The 12,234-nt window shown below is 46.6% G+C and overlaps 34 non-coding genes across 34 annotated transcripts; all 34 read left to right on the top strand.

Moving 5' to 3' along the window:
- Window positions 1-66: 66 nt before the first annotated feature.
- On the top strand, window positions 67-139 carry TRNAP-AGG (transfer RNA proline (anticodon AGG)). Its single transcript has one exon. It is a non-coding gene; the product is annotated as a tRNA-Pro (tRNA).
- Window positions 140-542: 403 nt separating this feature from the next.
- Window positions 543-614, top strand: TRNAP-AGG (transfer RNA proline (anticodon AGG)). The gene has a single exon. It is a non-coding gene; the product is annotated as a tRNA-Pro (tRNA).
- Window positions 615-860: 246 nt separating this feature from the next.
- TRNAP-UGG (transfer RNA proline (anticodon UGG)) lies at window positions 861-932 on the top strand. Its single transcript has one exon. It is a non-coding gene; the product is annotated as a tRNA-Pro (tRNA).
- Window positions 933-1,177: 245 nt separating this feature from the next.
- Window positions 1,178-1,249, top strand: TRNAP-AGG (transfer RNA proline (anticodon AGG)). The gene has a single exon. It is a non-coding gene; the product is annotated as a tRNA-Pro (tRNA).
- Window positions 1,250-1,336: 87 nt separating this feature from the next.
- Window positions 1,337-1,409, top strand: TRNAR-UCG (transfer RNA arginine (anticodon UCG)). The gene has a single exon. It is a non-coding gene; the product is annotated as a tRNA-Arg (tRNA).
- An 86-nt stretch (window positions 1,410-1,495) lies between these two features.
- Window positions 1,496-1,567, top strand: TRNAP-UGG (transfer RNA proline (anticodon UGG)). Its single transcript has one exon. It is a non-coding gene; the product is annotated as a tRNA-Pro (tRNA).
- Window positions 1,568-1,813: 246 nt separating this feature from the next.
- TRNAP-AGG (transfer RNA proline (anticodon AGG)) lies at window positions 1,814-1,885 on the top strand. Its single transcript has one exon. It is a non-coding gene; the product is annotated as a tRNA-Pro (tRNA).
- Window positions 1,886-2,449: 564 nt separating this feature from the next.
- TRNAP-UGG (transfer RNA proline (anticodon UGG)) lies at window positions 2,450-2,521 on the top strand. The gene has a single exon. It is a non-coding gene; the product is annotated as a tRNA-Pro (tRNA).
- An 878-nt stretch (window positions 2,522-3,399) lies between these two features.
- On the top strand, window positions 3,400-3,471 carry TRNAP-AGG (transfer RNA proline (anticodon AGG)). Its single transcript has one exon. It is a non-coding gene; the product is annotated as a tRNA-Pro (tRNA).
- A 404-nt stretch (window positions 3,472-3,875) lies between these two features.
- Window positions 3,876-3,947, top strand: TRNAP-AGG (transfer RNA proline (anticodon AGG)). Its single transcript has one exon. It is a non-coding gene; the product is annotated as a tRNA-Pro (tRNA).
- A 564-nt stretch (window positions 3,948-4,511) lies between these two features.
- TRNAP-UGG (transfer RNA proline (anticodon UGG)) lies at window positions 4,512-4,583 on the top strand. Its single transcript has one exon. It is a non-coding gene; the product is annotated as a tRNA-Pro (tRNA).
- Window positions 4,584-4,669: 86 nt separating this feature from the next.
- Window positions 4,670-4,741, top strand: TRNAP-AGG (transfer RNA proline (anticodon AGG)). The gene has a single exon. It is a non-coding gene; the product is annotated as a tRNA-Pro (tRNA).
- Window positions 4,742-4,828: 87 nt separating this feature from the next.
- On the top strand, window positions 4,829-4,900 carry TRNAP-UGG (transfer RNA proline (anticodon UGG)). The gene has a single exon. It is a non-coding gene; the product is annotated as a tRNA-Pro (tRNA).
- Window positions 4,901-4,986: 86 nt separating this feature from the next.
- TRNAP-AGG (transfer RNA proline (anticodon AGG)) lies at window positions 4,987-5,058 on the top strand. The gene has a single exon. It is a non-coding gene; the product is annotated as a tRNA-Pro (tRNA).
- Window positions 5,059-5,145: 87 nt separating this feature from the next.
- On the top strand, window positions 5,146-5,217 carry TRNAP-UGG (transfer RNA proline (anticodon UGG)). The gene has a single exon. It is a non-coding gene; the product is annotated as a tRNA-Pro (tRNA).
- Window positions 5,218-5,461: 244 nt separating this feature from the next.
- On the top strand, window positions 5,462-5,533 carry TRNAP-AGG (transfer RNA proline (anticodon AGG)). The gene has a single exon. It is a non-coding gene; the product is annotated as a tRNA-Pro (tRNA).
- A 404-nt stretch (window positions 5,534-5,937) lies between these two features.
- Window positions 5,938-6,009, top strand: TRNAP-AGG (transfer RNA proline (anticodon AGG)). The gene has a single exon. It is a non-coding gene; the product is annotated as a tRNA-Pro (tRNA).
- Window positions 6,010-6,096: 87 nt separating this feature from the next.
- Window positions 6,097-6,168, top strand: TRNAP-UGG (transfer RNA proline (anticodon UGG)). The gene has a single exon. It is a non-coding gene; the product is annotated as a tRNA-Pro (tRNA).
- A 562-nt stretch (window positions 6,169-6,730) lies between these two features.
- TRNAP-AGG (transfer RNA proline (anticodon AGG)) lies at window positions 6,731-6,802 on the top strand. Its single transcript has one exon. It is a non-coding gene; the product is annotated as a tRNA-Pro (tRNA).
- A 561-nt stretch (window positions 6,803-7,363) lies between these two features.
- Window positions 7,364-7,435, top strand: TRNAP-AGG (transfer RNA proline (anticodon AGG)). Its single transcript has one exon. It is a non-coding gene; the product is annotated as a tRNA-Pro (tRNA).
- A 404-nt stretch (window positions 7,436-7,839) lies between these two features.
- Window positions 7,840-7,911, top strand: TRNAP-AGG (transfer RNA proline (anticodon AGG)). The gene has a single exon. It is a non-coding gene; the product is annotated as a tRNA-Pro (tRNA).
- Window positions 7,912-7,998: 87 nt separating this feature from the next.
- Window positions 7,999-8,070, top strand: TRNAP-UGG (transfer RNA proline (anticodon UGG)). Its single transcript has one exon. It is a non-coding gene; the product is annotated as a tRNA-Pro (tRNA).
- Window positions 8,071-8,156: 86 nt separating this feature from the next.
- Window positions 8,157-8,228, top strand: TRNAP-AGG (transfer RNA proline (anticodon AGG)). Its single transcript has one exon. It is a non-coding gene; the product is annotated as a tRNA-Pro (tRNA).
- Window positions 8,229-8,474: 246 nt separating this feature from the next.
- TRNAP-UGG (transfer RNA proline (anticodon UGG)) lies at window positions 8,475-8,546 on the top strand. The gene has a single exon. It is a non-coding gene; the product is annotated as a tRNA-Pro (tRNA).
- Window positions 8,547-8,949: 403 nt separating this feature from the next.
- Window positions 8,950-9,021, top strand: TRNAP-AGG (transfer RNA proline (anticodon AGG)). Its single transcript has one exon. It is a non-coding gene; the product is annotated as a tRNA-Pro (tRNA).
- An 87-nt stretch (window positions 9,022-9,108) lies between these two features.
- TRNAP-UGG (transfer RNA proline (anticodon UGG)) lies at window positions 9,109-9,180 on the top strand. The gene has a single exon. It is a non-coding gene; the product is annotated as a tRNA-Pro (tRNA).
- Window positions 9,181-9,424: 244 nt separating this feature from the next.
- On the top strand, window positions 9,425-9,496 carry TRNAP-AGG (transfer RNA proline (anticodon AGG)). Its single transcript has one exon. It is a non-coding gene; the product is annotated as a tRNA-Pro (tRNA).
- Window positions 9,497-9,900: 404 nt separating this feature from the next.
- Window positions 9,901-9,972, top strand: TRNAP-AGG (transfer RNA proline (anticodon AGG)). The gene has a single exon. It is a non-coding gene; the product is annotated as a tRNA-Pro (tRNA).
- Window positions 9,973-10,059: 87 nt separating this feature from the next.
- On the top strand, window positions 10,060-10,131 carry TRNAP-UGG (transfer RNA proline (anticodon UGG)). Its single transcript has one exon. It is a non-coding gene; the product is annotated as a tRNA-Pro (tRNA).
- Window positions 10,132-10,217: 86 nt separating this feature from the next.
- Window positions 10,218-10,289, top strand: TRNAP-AGG (transfer RNA proline (anticodon AGG)). The gene has a single exon. It is a non-coding gene; the product is annotated as a tRNA-Pro (tRNA).
- A 246-nt stretch (window positions 10,290-10,535) lies between these two features.
- TRNAP-UGG (transfer RNA proline (anticodon UGG)) lies at window positions 10,536-10,607 on the top strand. The gene has a single exon. It is a non-coding gene; the product is annotated as a tRNA-Pro (tRNA).
- A 562-nt stretch (window positions 10,608-11,169) lies between these two features.
- Window positions 11,170-11,241, top strand: TRNAP-AGG (transfer RNA proline (anticodon AGG)). Its single transcript has one exon. It is a non-coding gene; the product is annotated as a tRNA-Pro (tRNA).
- An 87-nt stretch (window positions 11,242-11,328) lies between these two features.
- On the top strand, window positions 11,329-11,400 carry TRNAP-UGG (transfer RNA proline (anticodon UGG)). Its single transcript has one exon. It is a non-coding gene; the product is annotated as a tRNA-Pro (tRNA).
- A 245-nt stretch (window positions 11,401-11,645) lies between these two features.
- Window positions 11,646-11,717, top strand: TRNAP-AGG (transfer RNA proline (anticodon AGG)). The gene has a single exon. It is a non-coding gene; the product is annotated as a tRNA-Pro (tRNA).
- The last annotated feature ends 517 nt before the right edge of the window (window positions 11,718-12,234 follow it).

The raw sequence follows: 12,234 nt of genomic DNA, 5'->3' as shown, positions 1-12,234 counted from the left end.
TAGTGACATTTAAATGCGACTAAATACAGGTTAGTCCTATGAGTTGAGCATGGCTCTGATACGCATGGTCCGTTGGTCTAGGGGTATGATACTCGCTTAGGGTGCGAGTGGTCCCGGGTTCAAATCCCGGACGGAACCGAGTTTTTGAAGAAGTAATTTAGTGACTATTTAAATGCAACTAGCTACAGGTTAGGCCTAGGAGTTGAGCATGTCTCTGATACGCATGGTCCGTTGTTCAAGGGGTATGATACTCGCTTTGGGTGCGAGTGGTCCCGGGTTCAAATCCCGGACGGACCCGAGTTTTTGAAGAAGTAATTTAGTGACTATTTAAATGCAACTAACTACAGGTTAGGCCTATGAGTTGAGCATGTCTCTGATACGCATGGTCCGTTGGTCTAGGGGTGTGATACTCGCTTTGGGAGCGAGGGGTCCCGGGTTCAAATCCCGGACGGACTCGAGTTTTTCAAGAAGTATTTTAGTGACATTTAAATGCAACTAAATACAGGTTAGTCCTATGAGTTGAGCATGGCTCTGAAACGCACGGTCCGTTGGTCTAGGGGTATGATACTCGCTTAGGGTGCGAGTGGTCCCGGGTTCAAATCCCGGACGGACCCGAGTTTTTGAAGAAGTAATTTAGTGACTATTTAAATGCAACTAGCTACAGGTTAGGCCTAGGAGTTGAGCATGTCTCTGATACGCATGGTCCGTTGTTCAAGGGGTGTGATACTCGCTTTGGGTGCGAGTGGTCCCGGGTTCAAATCCCGGACGGACCCGAGTTTTTGAAGAAGTAATTTAGTGACTATTTAAATGACATTGGCTACAGGTTAGGCCTATGAGTTGAGCATGTCTCTGATACGCATGGTCCGTTGGTCTAGGGGTATGATACTCGCTTTGGGTGCGAGTGGTCCCGGGTTCAAATCCTGGACGGACCCGAGTTTTTGGAGAAGTAATTTAGTGACTATTTAAATGCAACTAGCTACAGGTTAGGCCTATGAGTTGAGCATGTCTCTGATACGCATGGTCCATTGGTCTAGGGGTATGATACTCGCTTAGGGTGCGAGTGGTCCCGGGTTCAAATGCCGGACGGACCCGAGTTTTTCAAGAAGTATTTTAGTGACATTTAAATGCAACTAAATACAGGTTAGTCCCATGAGTTGAGCATGGCTCTGATACGCATGGTCCGTTGGTCTAGGGGTATGATACTCGCTTAGGGTGCGAGTGGTCCCGGGTTCAAATCCCGGACGGACCCGAGTTTTTGAAGAAGTAATTTAGTGACTATTTAAATGCAACTAGCTACAGGTTAGGCCTAGGAGTTGAGCATGTCTCTGATACGCATGATCCGTTGGTCTAGGGGTTTGATACTCGCTTTCGGTGCGAGTGGTCCCGGGTTCAAATCCCGGACGGACCCGAGTTTTTGAAGAAGCAATTTAGTGATTATTTAAATGCAACTAACTACAGGTTAGGCCTATGAGTTGAGCATATCTCTGATACGCATGGTCCGTTGGTCTAGGGGTATGATACTCGCTTTGGGTGCGAGTGGTCCTGGGTTCAAATCCCGGACGGACCCGAGTTTTTGAAGAAATAATTTAGTGACTATTTAAATTCAAATAACTACAGGTAAGGCCTATGTATTGAGCATGTTTATGATACGCATGATCCGTTGGTCTAGGGGTTTGATACTCGCTTTGGGTGCGAGTGGTCCCGAGTTCAAATCCCGGACGGACCCGAGTTTCTGGAGAGGTAATTTAGTGACTATTTAAATGACATTGGCTACAGGTTAGGCCTATGAGTTGAGCATGTCTCTGATACGCATGGTCCGTTGGTCTAGGGGTATGATACTCGCGTAGGGTGCGAGTGGTCCCGGGTTCAAATCCTGGACGGACCCGAGTTTTTGAAGAAGTAATTTAGTGACTATTTAAATGCAACTAGCTACAAGTTAGGCCTATGAGTTGAGCATGTCTCTGATACGCATGGTCCGTTGGTATAGGGGTATGATACTCGCTTTGGGTGCGAGTGGTCCCAGGTTCAAATCCCGGACGGACCCGAGTTTTTCAAGAAGTAATTTAGTGACTATTTAAATGCAACTAATTACGGGTAAGGCCTATGTATTGAGAATGTTTAAGATACGCATGATCCGTTGGTCTAGGGGTTTGATACTCGCTTTGGGTGCGAGTGGTCCCGAGTTCAAATCCCGAACGGACCCGAGTTTTTGAAGATGTAACTTAGTGACTATTTAAATTCAACTATCTACAGGTTAGGCCTATGAGTTGAGCATGTCTCTGACACACATGGTCCGTTGGTCTAGGGGTGTGATACACGCTTAGGGTGCTACTGGTCCCGGGTTCAAATCCCGGACGGACCCGAGTTTTTGATGAAGTAATTTAGTGACTATTTAAATGACATTGGCTACAGGTTAGGCCTACGAGTTGAGCATGTCTCTGATACGCATGGTCCGTTGGTCTAGGGATATGATGCTCGCTTTGGGTGCGAGTGGTCCCGGGTTCAAATCCCGGACGGACCCGAGTTTTTCAAGAAGTATTTTAGTGACATTTAAATGCAACTAACTACAGGTTAGGCATATGAGTTGAGCATGTCTCTGATACGCATGGTCCGTTGGTCTAGGGGTATGATACTCGCTTTGGGTGCGAGTGGTCGCGGGTTCAAATCCCGGACGGACCCGAGTTTTTGAAGAAGTAACTTAGTGACTATTTAAATTCAACTATCTACAGGTTAGGCCTATGAGTTGAGCATGTCTCTGACACACATGGTCCGTTGGTCTAGGGGTGTGATACTCGCTTAGGGTGCTAGTGGTCCCGGGTTCAAATCCCAGACGGACCCGAGTTTCTCAAGAAGAATTTTAGTGACATTTAAATGCAACTAAATACAGGTTAGGTCTATGAGTTGAGCATGGCTCTGATACGCATGGTTCGCTGGTCTAGGGGTATGATACTCGCTTAGGGTGCGAGTGGTCCCGGGTTCTAGTCCCGGACGGACCCGAGTTTTTGAAGAAGTAATTTAGTGACTATTTAAATGCAACTAGCTACAGGTTAGGCCTAGGAGTTGAGCATGTCTCTGATACGCATGGTCCGTTGTTCAAGGGGTATGATACTCTCTTTGGGTGCGAGTGGTCCCGGGTTCAAATCCCGGACGGACCCGAGTTTTTGAAGAAGTAACTTAGTGACTATTTAAATTCAACTATCTACAGGTTAGGCCTAGAGCTGATTATGTCTCTGACACACATGGTCCGTTGGTCTAGGGGTGTGATACTCGCTTAGGGTGCTAGTGGTCCCGGGTTCAAATCCCGGACGGACCCGAGTTTCTCAAGAAGAATTTTAGTGACATTTAAATGCAACTAAATACAGGTTAGGTCTATGAGTTGAGCATGGCTCTGATACGCATGGTCCGCTGGTCTAGGGGTATGATACTCGCTTAGGGTGCGAGTGGTCCCGGGTTCTAATCCCGGACGGACCCGAGTTTTTGAAGAAGTAATTTAGTGACTATTTAAATGCAACTAACTACAGGTTAGGCCTATGTATTGAGCATGTTTATAATACGCATGATCCGTTGGTCTAGGGGTTTGATACTCGCTTTGGGTGCGAGTGGTCCCGGGTTCAAATACCGGACCGACCCGAGTTTTTCAAGAAGTATTTTAGTGACATTTAAATGCAACTAAATACAGGTTAGGTCTATGAGTTGAGCATGGCTCTGATACGCATGGTCCGCTGGTCTAGGGGTATGATACTCGCTTAGGGTGCGAGTGGTCCCGCGTTCTAATCCCGGACGGACCCGAGTTTTTGAAGAAGTAATTTAGTGACTATTTAAATGCAACTAAATACAGGTTAGTCCTATGAGTTGAGCATGGCTCGGATACGCATGGTCCGTTGGTCTAGGGGTATGATACTCGCTTAGGGTGCGAGTGGTCCCGGGTTCAAATCCCGGACGGACCCGAGTTTTTGAAGAAGTAATTTAGTGACTATTTAAATGCAACTAGCTACAGGTTAGGCCTAGGAGTTGAGCATGTCTCTGATACGCATGGTCCGTTGTTCAAGGGGTATGATACTCGCTTTGGGTGCGAGTGGTCCCGGGTTCAAATCCCGGACGGACCCGAGTTTTTGAAGAAGTAATTTAGTGACTATTTAAATGACATTGGCTACAGGTTAGGCCTATGAGTTGAGCATGTCTCTGATACGCATGGTCCGTTGGTCTAGGGGTATGATACTCGCTTTGGGTGCGAGTGGTCCTGGGTTCAAATCCTGGACGGACCCGAGTTTTTGGAGAAGTAATTTAGTGACTATTTAAATGCAACTAGTTACAGGTTAGGCCTATGAGTTGAGCATGTCTCTGATACGCATTGTCCGTTGTTCAAGGGGTATGATACTCGCTTTGGGTGCGAGTGGTCTCGGGTTCAAATCCCGGACGGACCCGAGTTTTTGAAGAAGTAATTTAGTGACTATTTAAATGACATTGGCTACAGGTTAGGCCTATGAGTTGAGCATGTCTCTGCTATGCATGGTCCGTTGGTCTAGGGGTATGATACTCGCTTTGGGTGCGAGTGGTCCCGGGTTCAAATCCCGGACGGACCCGAGTTTTTCAAGAAGTATTTTAGTGACATTTAAATGCAACAAAATACAGGTTAGTCCTATGAGTTGAGCATGGCTCTGATACGCACGGTCCGTTGGTCTAGGGGTATGATACGCGCTTAGGGTGCGAGTGGTCCCGGGTTCAAATCCCGGACGGACCCGAGTTTTTGAAGAAGTAATTTAGTGACTATTTAAATGCAACTAACTACAGGTTAGGCCTATGAGTTGAGCATGTCTCTGATACGCATGGTCCGTTGGTCTAGGGGTATGATACTCGCTTTGGGAGCGAGTGGTCCCGGGTTCAAATCCCGGACGGACTCGAGTTTTTCAAGAAGTATTTTAGTAACATTTAAATGCAACTAAATACAGGTTAGTCCTATGAGTTGAGCATGGCTCTGAAACGCACGGTCCGTTGGTCTAGGGGTATGATACTCGCTTAGGGTGCGAGTGGTCCCGGGTTCAAATCCCGGTCGGACCCGAGTTTTTGAAGAAGTAATTTAGTGACTATTTAAATGCAACTAAATACAGGTTAGTCCTATGAGTTGAGCATGTCTCTGATACGCATGGTCCGTTGGTCTAGGGGTATGATACTCGCTTTGGGTGCGAGTGGTCCCGGGTTCAAATCCCGGACGGACCCGAGTTTTTGAAGAAGTAACTTAGTGACTATTTAAATTCAACTATCTACAGGTTAGGCCTAGAGCTGATTATGTCTCTGACACACATGGTCCGTTGGTCTAGGGGTGTGATACTCGCTTAGGGTGCTAGTGGTCCCGGGTTCAAATCCCAGACGGACCCGAGTTTCTCAAGAAGAATTTTAGTGACATTTAAATGCAACTAAATACAGGTTAGGTCTATGAGTTGAGCATGGCTCTGATACGCATGGTCCGCTGGTCTAGGGGTATGATACTCGCTTAGGGTGCGAGTGGTCCCGGGTTCTAATCCCGGACGGACCCGAGTTTTTGAAGAAGTAATTTAGTGACTATTTAAATGCAACTAACTACAGGTTAGGCCTATGTATTGAGCATGTTTATAATACGCATGATCCGTTGGTCTAGGGGTTTGATACTCGCTTTGGGTGCGAGTGGTCCCGGGTTCAAATACCGGACCGACCAGAGTTTTTCAAGAAGTATTTTAGTGACATTTAAATGCAACTAAATACAGGTTAGGTCTATGAGTTGAGCATGGCTCTGATACGCATGGTCCGCTGGTCTAGGGGTATGATACTCGCTTAGGGTGCGAGTGGTCCCGCGTTCTAATCCCGGACGGACCCGAGTTTTTGAAGAAGTAATTTAGTGACTATTTAAATGCAACTAAATACAGGTTAGTCCTATGAGTTGAGCATGGCTCGGATACGCATGGTCCGTTGGTCTAGGGGTATGATACTCGCTTAGGGTGCGAGTGGTCCCGGGTTCAAATCCTGGACGGACCCAAGTTTTTGAAGAAGTAATTCAGTGACTATTTAAATGCAACTAACTACAGGTTAGGCATATGAGTTGAGCATGTCTCTGATACGCATGGTCCGTTGGTCTAGGGGTATGATACTCGCTTTGGGTGCGAGTGGTCCCGGGTTCAAATCCCGGACGGACCCGAGTTTTTGAAGAAGTAATTTAGTGACTATTTAAATGCAACTAGCTACAGGTTAGGCCTATGAGTTGAGCATGTTTCTGATACGCATGGTCCATTGGTCTAGGGGTATGATACTCGCTTTGGGTGCGAGTGGTCCCGGGTTCAAATCCCGGACGGACCCGAGTTTTTCAAGAAGTATTTTAGTGACATTTAAATGCAACTAAATACAGGTTAGTCCTATGAGTTGAGCATGGCTCTGATACGCACGGTCCGCTGGTCTAGGGGTATGATACTCGCTTAGGGTGCGAGTGGTCCCGCGTTCTAATCCCGGACGGACCCGAGTTTTTGAAGAAGTAATTTAGTGACTATTTAAATGCAACTAACTACAGGTTAGGCCTATGTATTGAGCATGTTTATAATACGCATGATCCGTTGGTCTAGGGGTTTGATACTCGCTTTGGGTTCGAGTGGTCCCGGGTTCAAATCCCGGACCGACCCGAGTTTTTCAAGAATTATTTTAGTGACATTTAAATGCAACTAAATACAGGTTAGTCCTATGAGTTGAGCATGCCTCTGATACGCATGGTCCGTTGGTCTAGGGATATGATACTCGCTTAGGGTGCGAGTGGTCCCGGGTTCAAATCCCAGACGGACCGGAGTTTCTCAAGAAGAATTTTAGTGACATTTAAATGCAACTAAATACAGGTTAGGTCTATGAGTTGAGCATGGCTCTGATACGCATGGTCCGCTGGTCTAGGGGTATGATACTCGCTTAGGGTGCGAGTGGTCCCGCGTTCTAATCCCGGACGGACCCGAGTTTTTGAAGAAGTAATTTAGTGACTATTTAAATGCAACTAAATACAGGTTAGTCCTATGAGTTGAGCATGTCTCTGATACGCATGGTACGTTGGTCTAGGGGTATGATACTCGCTTAGGGTGCTAGTGGTCCCGGGTTCAAATCCCAGACGGACCCGAGTTTCTCAAGAAGAATTTTAGTGACATTTAAATGCAACTAAATACAGGTTAGGTCTATGAGTTGAGCATGTCTCTGATACGCATGGTCCGTTGGTCTAGGGGTATGATACTCGCTTAGGGTGCTAGTGGTCCCGGGTTCAAATCCCAGACGGACCCGAGTTTCTCAAGAAGAATTTTAGTGACATTTAAATGCAACTAAATACAGGTTAGGTCTATGAGTTGAGCATGGCTCTGATACGCATGGTCCGCTGGTCTAGGGGTATGATACTCGCTTAGGGTGCGAGTGGTCCCGGGTTCTAATCCCGGACGGACCCGAGTTTTTGAAGAAGTAATTTAGTGACTATTTAAATGCAACTAACTACAGGTTAGGCCTATGTATTGAGCATGTTTATAATACGCATGATCCGTTGGTCTAGGGGTTTGATACTCGCTTTGGGTGCGAGTGGTCCCGGGTTCAAATACCGGACCGACCCGAGTTTTTCAAGAAGTATTTTAGTGACATTTAAATGCAACTAAATACTGGTTAGGTCTATGAGTTGAGCATGGCTCTGATACGCATGGTCCGCTGGTCTAGGGGTATGATACTCGCTTAGGGTGCGAGTGGTCCCGCGTTCTAATCCCGGACGGACCCGAGTTTTTGAAGAAGTAATTTAGTGACTATTTAAATGCAACTAAATACAGGTTAGTCCTATGAGTTGAGCATGGCTCGGACACGCATGGTCCGTTGGTCTAGGGGTATGATACTCGCTTAGGGTGCGAGTGGTCCCGGGTTCAAATCCTGGACGGACCCAAGTTTTTGAAGAAGTAATTCAGTGACTATTTAAATGCAACTAACTACAGGTTAGGCCTATGAGTTGAGCATGTCTCTGATACGCATGGTCCGTTGGTCTAGGGGTATGATACTCGCTTTGGGAGCGAGTGGTCCCGGGTTCAAATCCCGGACGGACTCGAGTTTTTCAAGAAGTATTTTAGTGACATTTAAATGCAACTAAATACAGGTTAGTCCTATGAGTTGAGCATGGCTCTGAAACGCACGGTCCGTTGGTCTAGGGGTATGATACTCGCTTAGGGTGCGAGTGGTCCCGGGTTCAAATCCCGGTCGGACCCGAGTTTTTGGAGAAGTAATTTAGTGACTATTTAAATGCAACTAAATACAGGTTAGTCCTATGAGTTGAGCATGTCTCTGATACGCATGGTCCGTTGGTCTAGGGGTTTGGTACTCGCTTTGGGTGCGAGTGGTCCCGGGTTCAAATCCCTGACGGACCCGAGTTTTTGAAGAAGTAATTTAGTGACTATTTAAATGCAACTAGCTACAAGTTAGGCCTATGAGTTGAGCATGTCTCTGATACGCGTGGTCCGTTGGTCTAGGGGTATGATACTCGCTTTGGGTGCGAGTGGTCCCGGGTTCAAATCCCGGACGGACCCGAGTTTTTGAAGAAGTAACTTAGTGACTATTTAAATTCAACTATCTACAGGTTAGGCCTAGAGCTGATTATGTCTCTGACACACATGGTCCGTTGGTCTAGGGGTGTGATACTCGCTTAGGGGGCCAGTGGTCCCGGGTTCTAATCCCGGACGGACCCGAGTTTTTGAAGAAGTAATTTAGTGACTATTTAAATGCAACTAACTACAGGTTAGGCCTATGTATTGAGCATGTTTATAATACGCATGATCCGTTGGTCTAGGGGTTTGATACTCGCTTTGGGTGCGAGTGGTCCCGGGTTCAAATACCGGACCGACCCGAGTTTTTCAAGAAGTATTTTAGTGACATTTAAATGCAACTAAATACAGGTTAGTCCTATGAGTTGAGCATGGCTCTGAAACGCACGGTCCGTTGGTCTAGGGGTATGATACTCGCTTAGGGTGCGAGTGGTCCCGGGTTCAAATCCCGGTCGGACCCGAGTTTTTGAAGAAGTAATTTAGTGACTATTTAAATGCAACTAAATACAGGTTAGTCCTATGAGTTGAGCATGTCTCTGATACGCATGGTCCGTTGGTCTAGGGGTATGATACTCGCTTTGGGTGCGAGTGGTCCCGGGTTCAAATCCCGGACGGACCCGAGTTTTTGAAGAAGTAACTTAGTGACTATTTAAATTCAACTATCTACAGGTTAGGCCTAGAGCTGAGCATGTCTCTGACACACATGGTCCGTTGGTCTAGGGGTGTGATACTCGCTTAGGGTGCTAGTGGTCCCGGGTTCAAATCCCAGACGGACCCGAGTTTCTCAAGAAGAATTTTAGTGACATTTAAATGCAACTAAATACAGGTTAGGTCTATGAGTTGAGCATGGCTCTGATACGCATGGTCCGCTGGTCTAGGGGTATGATACTCGCTTAGGGTGCGAGTGGTCCCGGGTTCTAATCCCGGACGGACCCGAGTTTTTGAAGAAGTAATTTAGTGACTATTTAAATGCAACTAACTACAGGTTAGGCCTATGTATTGAGCATGTTTATAATACGCATGATCCGTTGGTCTAGGGGTTTGATACTCGCTTTGGGTGCGAGTGGTCCCGGGTTCAAATACCGGACCGACCCGAGTTTTTCAAGAAGTATTTTAGTGACATTTAAATGCAACTAAATACTGGTTAGGTCTATGAGTTGAGCATGGCTCTGATACGCATGGTCCGCTGGTCTAGGGGTATGATACTCGCTTAGGGTGCGAGTGGTCCCGCGTTCTAATCCCGGACGGACCCGAGTTTTTGAAGAAGTAATTTAGTGACTATTTAAATGCAACTAAATACAGGTTAGTCCTATGAGTTGAGCATGGCTCGGACACGCATGGTCCGTTGGTCTAGGGGTATGATACTCGCTTAGGGTGCGAGTGGTCCCGGGTTCAAATCCTGGACGGACCCAAGTTTTTGAAGAAGTAATTCAGTGACTATTTAAATGCAACTAACTACAGGTTAGGCCTATGAGTTGAGCATGTCTCTGATACGCATGGTCCGTTGGTCTAGGGGTATGATACTCGCTTTGGGAGCGAGTGGTCCCGGGTTCAAATCCCGGACGGACTCGAGTTTTTCAAGAAGTATTTTAGTGACATTTAAATGCAACTAAATACAGGTTAGTCCTATGAGTTGAGCATGGCTCTGAAACGCACGGTCCGTTGGTCTAGGGGTATGATACTCGCTTAGGGTGCGAGTGGTCCCGGGTTCAAATCCCGGTCGGACCCGAGTTTTTGGAGAAGTAATTTAGTGACTATTTAAATGCAACTAAATACAGGTTAGTCCTATGAGTTGAGCATGTCTCTGATACGCATGGTCCGTTGGTCTAGGGGTTTGGTACTCGCTTTGGGTGCGAGTGGTCCCGGGTTCAAATCCCTGACGGACCCGAGTTTTTGAAGAAGTAATTTAGTGACTATTTAAATGCAACTAGCTACAAGTTAGGCGTATGAGTTGAGCATGTCTCTGATACGCGTGGTCCGTTGGTCTAGGGGTATGATACTCGCTTTGGGTGCGAGTGGTCCCGGGTTCAAATCCCGGACGGACCCGAGTTTTTGAAGAAGTAACTTAGTGACTATTTAAATTCAACTATCTACAGGTTAGGCCTAGAGCTGATTATGTCTCTGACACACATGGTCCGTTGGTCTAGGGGTGTGATACTCGCTTAGGGGGCGAGTGGTCCCGGGTTCTAATCCCGGACGGACCCGAGTTTTTGAAGAAGTAATTTAGTGACTATTTAAATGCAACTAACTACAGGTTAGGCCTATGTATTGAGCATGTTTATAATACGCATGATCCGTTGGTCTAGGGGTTTGATACTCGCTTTGGGTGCGAGTGGTCCCGGGTTCAAATACCGGACCGACCCGAGTTTTTCAAGAAGTATTTTAGTGACATTTAAATGCAACTAAATACAGGTTAGGTCTATGAGTTGAGCATGGCTCTGATACGCATGGTCCGCTGGTCTAGGGATATGATACTCGCTTAGGGTGCGAGTGGTCCCGCGTTCTAATCCCGGACGGACCCGAGTTTTTGAAGAAGTAATTTAGTGACTATTTAAATGCAACTAAATACAGGTTAGTCCTATGAGTTGAGCATGGCTCGGATACGCATGGTCCGTTGGTCTAGGGGTATGATACTCGCTTAGGGTGCGAGTGGTCCCGGGTTCAAATCCTGGACGGACCCAAGTTTTCGAAGAAGTAATTCAGTGACTATTTAAATGCAACTAACTACAGGTTAGGCATATGAGTTGAGCATGTCTCTGATACGCATGGTCCGTTGGTCTAGGGGTATGATACTCGCTTTGGGTGCGAGTGGTCCCGGGTTCAAATCCCGGACGGACCCGAGTTTTTGAAGAAGTAATTCAGTGACTATTTAAATGCAACTAGCTACAGGTTAGGCCTATGAGTTGAGCATGTTTCTGATACGCATGGTCCATTGGTCTAGGGGTATGATACTCGCTTTGGGTGCGAGTGGTCCCGGGTTCAAATCCCGGACGGACCCGAGTTTTTCAAGAAGTATTTTAGTGACATTTAAATGCAACTAAATACAGGTTAGTCCTATGAGTTGAGCATGGCTCTGATACGCACGGTCCGTTGGTCTAGGGGTATGATACTCGCTTAGGGTGCGAGTGGTCCCGGGTTCAAATCCCGGACGGACCCGAGTTTTTGAAGATGTAATTTAGTGACTATTTAAATGTAACTAACTACAGGTTAGGCCTATGAGTTGAGCATGTCTCTGATACGCATGGTCCGTTGGTCTAGGGGTATGATACTCGCTTAGGGTGCTAGTGGTCCCGGGTTCAAATCCCAGACGGACCCGAGTTTCTCAAGAAGAATTTTAGTGACATTTAAATGCAACTAAATACAGGTTAGGTCTATGAGTTGAGCATGGCTCTGATACGCATGGTCCGCTGGTCTAGGGGTATGATACTCGCTTAGGGTGCGAGTGGTCCCGCGTTCTAATCCCGGACGGACCCGAGTTTTTGAAGAAGTAATTTAGTGACTATTTAAATGCAACTAACTACAGGTTAGGCCTATGTATTGAGCATGTTTATAATACGCATGATCCGTTGGTCTAGGGGTTTGATACTCGCTTTGGGTTCGAGTGGTCTCGGGTTCAAATCCCGGACCGACCCGAGTTTTTCAAGAATTATTTTAGTGACATTTAAATGCAACT

Source organism: Phalangium opilio, unplaced genomic scaffold, assembly GCF_054372755.1.
Source record: "Phalangium opilio isolate 3A_F unplaced genomic scaffold, DU_Popi_V2 ptg000100l_1, whole genome shotgun sequence".
Lineage (NCBI taxonomy): Eukaryota > Metazoa > Arthropoda > Arachnida > Opiliones > Phalangiidae > Phalangium > Phalangium opilio.
This window is presented reverse-complemented; position numbering and strand designations above follow the sequence as displayed.